Source organism: Triticum aestivum, chromosome 5D (assembly GCF_018294505.1).
Source record: "Triticum aestivum cultivar Chinese Spring chromosome 5D, IWGSC CS RefSeq v2.1, whole genome shotgun sequence".
Classification (NCBI taxonomy): domain Eukaryota; kingdom Viridiplantae; phylum Streptophyta; class Magnoliopsida; order Poales; family Poaceae; genus Triticum; species Triticum aestivum.
This window is the reverse complement of record NC_057808.1, coordinates 141,639,514-141,645,820: the sequence shown is the minus strand read 5'-3', so window position 1 is coordinate 141,645,820 and position 6,307 is coordinate 141,639,514.

Here is a 6,307-nt window from a genome sequence, read left to right as displayed (position 1 = left end):
ACGCTTTATTGTTTCCCATTCTCTGTATCTACATTTTTTAATACGCAGTATGTCGTAGTAGTACATGCATGCTACCGCTTTTTCGACAGCCAGCAAAAATGGATTAGAACCAGCACGCGCGCACACCAACGTGCTACACAGCATCACCCACACACCACGATGACCCTGCTACGTAGCAGCACGCACGCACGCACACGATCACTCATGTTGTCATGCACACAACGCCGGTGACTCGGCGCACACACACCACGCCGAGGCCGGGGCAATTCGGGAACGCGTGCACACGGAAGCACGTATGAACAACGGTGCTCCCTGCAGCCATATCTGTCTCGCTCGCATCCACCCAGACCGAGCAGCCGCGAAGGGCAAACCTGAGATAGCGGGCTCGCGCCTAACTACTAAAAAAATGGCTAGTTCAATGCTAATTAAATCATGCATGTGCCGACTAGATTAGTTGTCCAACAATTGTGTCTAGACTTGCCCTAGGGCTTGTGCTGCGTGTGCCAACAACATGCGATTGAAGACTGTGAATAATGGATGAAATAAGATAGTTGTATGCATCAAGTAGGGACAAATTAGCTTTAAAAAAGCTTCAATAGAAAGTATGATAATTAGAAGAGCCTTTTGCTGAACTTTGGAGTCTGTACAAGAAAAGTTCAGTCGAACCTTTCATATACATACTGCATGTATGTAACACGCCGCCAGGCATGTTTGCCCCAAAATAGCCTCCTCGCGTGCCGTGAAACCTGAACCCATGGTGCTAACCGTCTATAATAAAATGCAAGAACCAGCCACTAGGTTGCGGTCTTGGTTTTGGAACCGTTGCCAAAAAGCTAGACAACAAAACTTACAGACATGCTTACCCAAATTGGTTCATGCTCAAGGACCAATGCTAGAAAGCAGCTGCGCGCATTCTCTGAATACTACTGCCATTGCAGATGTTAGGTTGCCATTTGGGTCCATTGCCATGTAAAGAACCCCCACATGGTTTCCTCTTTGGTAATTGAGATCATCCAAAATTAATGAAATAGGAACCTTATCCACGAAAAAGTTCGAATCTCGATGCAAACAAAGGGTTCTGATAGCACACTCTGCTGCTAGTGTGTGTGTGTGTGTATACAGCCAGTCTATTCCGCTAATATTAGCAGAATAGTTATTCTGATAACACTTCCGCATTCCATGTTCAACAGAAGCAAACTGCATGTTCTTTACGCTGCGCACTGCAGTGCTACACGGGAGAACTGCTTCATTTTCTGGTGGTCCGCCCGCGTATTCTGTGTGGAATCGGGTGTTGCGGGATGATTTAATTTGTTTATGGATGTCAGTTGACCTTTATTCTCTGTAATTTACAGGAAAAAAGACTAAAATCTTGGTAAATCGAGGGATTTGGCGGGCGAGTTTTGCTCTGTTCGTTCGTGTTCGTGTCGGAATTGACTTTTTGGCACTCGGATGTTGTTTGTTAGTCGGAATTGTTTGATATCGTTCGTTTAATCGCACCTTTTACTCTAAAAATTATGTAATTTTTAGGAGTTAGTTTTCAGTTCCCGCGAATTTGGTTGTGTGGGCGGGTGAGCTTCGTCCGCTCCTCTGTTCTTGTTGATTTTCTGGATTTTGCGCCTCGATGTGTTTTTGAATCTTGTAATTACTGTCGCTGTTGGTTTTAATTCATTGTATTGCGGGTATAATTCTCATTCTTTGATTTGCAATTTTTAAATAAAAGCTGATGCTGTTTGTCCAGTTTGCCGTGTGTTCGATATAGTTTTTTGCGGGGTATTTTTCGATAGTTTAGTTGTTGGACAATTTTTAGGCGAGTTATGTAAGTGCGATTGAATTGGCACCTCTGTTAGTCTACGACATATCTGTATTTCTACTGCTTTAATTTTATTGTTGTTGTTCTGGCATATGCTGTAGTGCACTGCATTTTCGTTACCAGTGTACTTCGTTTTAGCTGTATTACAGTGGTCATGGCAGCTTATGAGATTTCTCTTTTCTTAAACTGCATTCTGTGTTTTAGAGGACTGCATAATATGTACTTTCGTACTGCATTAGCAGTATGGTTAATCTTCTATTGTGCTATTAGAATAGATGGTCCATTATATGCTTTTGTTAGCTGAATAGTTATTATGACAAATTTTTTGAACTGAATACTATGAGAATTCTTTTGAACATCATATGTTAACTGCAAAGTTTCGACCATTCGCATTGCATTGTTACTATTCAAATGACTGTTTTTTATATATTTAGGACCAACTATGTGTTTAAGAGAACTGCATTACTGCCAGCAGCAACTTGTCTAAAAATGGGTGATAAAATGATGCAGATGAGGTTGCATACTTTAAATAGGCACCGTTCAAAGTGTCTGGTGGACATAACTTAAAAAGCGTACAACATTAGCAAAGCATTAGAAATATGCCAACGATGGCTTGCTTCATATTTAGACTGCCTACAGTGCAAATATTGTGAACTTCAGGGAGTCTTCTTCTTTGTAGAAAAACAGCATGGCCACTTCTCCGACCTCTAAGCCATTCTGGGAGACAAATTCTTTCCAACCAGTAGTTATGTTGATGCATTCTTCAGAGTCGATGTGGTAGTCAGCTTGCATGTCTCCATACCCATTCTTGTGTACTGTCTCCAAAGTAACCTTCCCTGAACCCGGAGCAGAAAATTTTACTGTGGATGGCAGTTTCTGCATTTTGGAAAGGATGGAAAAAGAATGTTTATAAGTAAATAACAATGTATGAACATATATATACCCATTCTTTATACTTAGAATGATCTGTTTTATGTTGAGTTAAATATGTACATATATGTGACTACTATTTTCTATAAAGTAGTTGCAATGTATGAACAAACTTATATACGGAATTGACCTCTAGTTTTACTAGGATATATATTATACTGTAACATGTTTGTACTGCAAGGTCATTTACAGTGTACTTCACTAGCATGTTAAGAGAACTGCATGTAACGCCCACGATGCGGCTATATCTCCCACGTGTCGAGGCACGACTTAGAGGCATAACCGCATTGTGGTATTGTCGCAAGAAGGGTTATCTTCACACAATCCCATGTAATGAACAAGAATGGGATAACGAGAGTTGGCTTACAATCGCCACTTCACACAATACATAAATATAAATTCATACATCATCCAAAATCCACACATAGACCGACTACGGTCAAAACCAAATGAAAATAAGATAACCCCAAATGCTAGATCCCCGATCGTCCCAACTGGGATCCACTAGTGATCATCAGGAAAAGACACATAGTAACGACCACGTTCCTCATCGAACTCCCACTTGAGCTCGGTTGTGTCATCTGCACTGGCATCGTCGGTACCTGCAACTGTTTTGGTAGAAATCTGTGAGTCACGAGGACTCAGCAATCTCACACCCGCGAGATCAAGACTATTTAAGCTTATAGGAAAGGATGGTGTAAAAAAGTGGAGCTGCAGCAGGCACTAAGCATATATGGTGGCTAACATACGCAAGTGAGAGCGAGAAAAGAAGCAACGCAACGGTCGCGAAACTAGAAATATATCAAGAAGTGATCCTGAAACTACTTACGTTCATGCATAACTCATACCGTGTTCACTTCCCGGACTCCGCCGAGAAGAGACCATCACGGCTACACACACGGTTGATGTATTTTAACTGGGTCAAGTGACAAGTTCTCTACAACTGGACATTAACAAATTCCCATCTGCCTCATAACCGCGGGCACGGCTTTCGAAAGATAATACCCTGCAGGGGTGTCCCAACTTAGCCCATTATAAGCTCTCACGGTCAATGAAGGATAAACCTTCTCCCAGGAAGACCCGATCAGTCTCGGAATCCTGGTTTACAAGACATTTCGACAATGGTAAAACAAGACCAGCAAAGCCGCCCGAATGTGCCGACAAATCCCGATAGGAGCTGCACATATCTTGTTCTCAGGGCAGACCGGATGAACACTACGTACAACTAAAACCAATCCTCGAGTTTCCCCAAGGTGGTGCTGCAAGTGGCTCTAGTTTGGACCAGCACTCAGAGGAACACTGGCCCGGGGGTTTAAATAAAGATGACCCTCGGGCTCGCGAAAACCCGGGGGAAAAAGGCTTAGGTGGCAAATGGTAAAACCAAGGTTGGGCCTTACTGGAGGAGTTTTATTCAAGGCGAACTGTCAAGGGGGTCCCATAAATCACCCAACCGCGTAAGGAACGCAAATTCAAGGAACATAATACCGGTATGACGGAAACTAGGGCGGCAAGAGTGGAACAAAACACCAGGCATAAGGCTGAGCCTTCCACCCTTTACCAAATATATAGATGCATTAATATAATAAGAGATATTGTGATATCCCAAAATATCCATGTTCCAACATGGAACCAACTTCAACTTCACCTGCAACTAGCAACGCTATAAGAAGGGCTGAGCAAAAGCGGTAACTTAGCCAAACAACGGTTTGCTAGGAAAGGATGGTTAGAGGCTTGACATGGCAATATGGGAGGCATGATATAGCAGATGGTAGGTAGTGTAGCATGGCAATAGAACGAACAACTAGCAAAGCAAAGATATAAGTGATTTCGAGGGTATGGTCATCTTGCCTGCAAGGTTCTCAGAGTTGTCGAAAGCTTGATCCTCGTAAGCGTACTCAACAGGTTCCTCGTACACGAACTCGTCTCCCGGCTCTACCCAAAACAAGAACACAAGCAACGGAACCACAATCAATCACGGGAAATGCACAAGCAATATGATGCAAAACATGCATGATATGCGAGATGTGATATGCGATGCATATGCGTGCTCCGGAAGAAAAATGATGAACAAGGCAGTAACTTGGCAAACCAAGCATGCCACTGGAAAGATGAGATGATTTCGGTCGAAATCGATATAAAGATCACCGGAAACGGATACACGGTTTGCAAATGGCAAGCAAAACAAGGACACGAATCTGTGATTAACAGCATGATAGCACTTAGAATGCAACAAGTAACAATGCTACAACACTCCAACATAGCAACAAAGCATATGGCAGTAATCTACAGAAGATGCTTGACAAAGATGAACACTGAGCTACGGCTAGATCACACCACAGCAGGTTCAAACAAGCATGGCAAAAGTGCAAAAGATATCAGGTTCACAGACTTGGTGAAATTACTGGACATGGCAGAAACAGCATCAGGTAGCAATTTTCAGAGCACGAAAACAACATGCTACAGGAACTTAACATGGCAAAAGAAGGTATGGCAATAATCTACTAAACGCATAAGACAAAAGTCCCTTACTGACCATAAGCCAAAAAGGATCAGAAGATATGATGGCAACCATGTAAACATAGCAATTTCGTTAACAGGTTTCAGACTTGGCAGAAAACAGAGCATAGCAGAAACAGTATTATGAAGGCATCTTGGTGAGCTTGATGCACTCATCACAAAGCAATGCATGACAAAACAAGCACACCTACAACAAGATGACATGTTTATAAAGCTATCCATGGCAAGAGAAAATACATAGAATGTATGAAACAACTACAACAACCTTGGCAAAGTTGAATATCACGTAAACAATCTGCCAGAAACATTTTATAGCAAAAGTAGAGCAAGATTGAGTCATGCTATGGCACTCCATAATTGCAAAAAAGGGCATGAATGGATAGAGCACAACTATATCTACAAACATCCTTAATGAACATCACCAAAAGGAGCATGGATCACTCTGTAGACACATGGATACATAGCAACAAAATAACAGCAGTCACAGACAGTAAAATTACTAAGTCTCTGAAAACAGAAACATAACGAAGCCTAGTTTGCATGCTTGTGCTAGTCACCATAGAGATTAGAAAAATACATGGCATAAAGCTCTGTAAAGATGGCATGGCATACATCAAAACACATGTAGAGCTCATACTCATAAGATGCACACATCAATAGCAACAAAAATAACAAATCACCAAAATCTGATAAGTAACAGCAGTTAACTACAACTAGCACTCTTGCACCAGAGATTTGGGCATCAAGATGGACTCAAATGAACATGGCATAATGGAACAAAATGAAGAGCATCTCGAGGCGAACATTTCGATATATTACACACACGAAATAGAGCTATATGCAGAGAGTTATGATGCGATGAACATGAGCATGTTATGCAAATATTTCATGACTTAGAGAAAAATCGGGGAGGGAGAAAAGTCAACCGGCTGGAGATCTGGATCGGGCCTCGAGGCTCGGGCGACGGAGCTCGCCGGAGCAGTGGCGGCCGGAGGAGAGGAGGGGAATGGCCGGCTGACGAGGAGGGGAACAGCGGGGCGGCGACCGGAG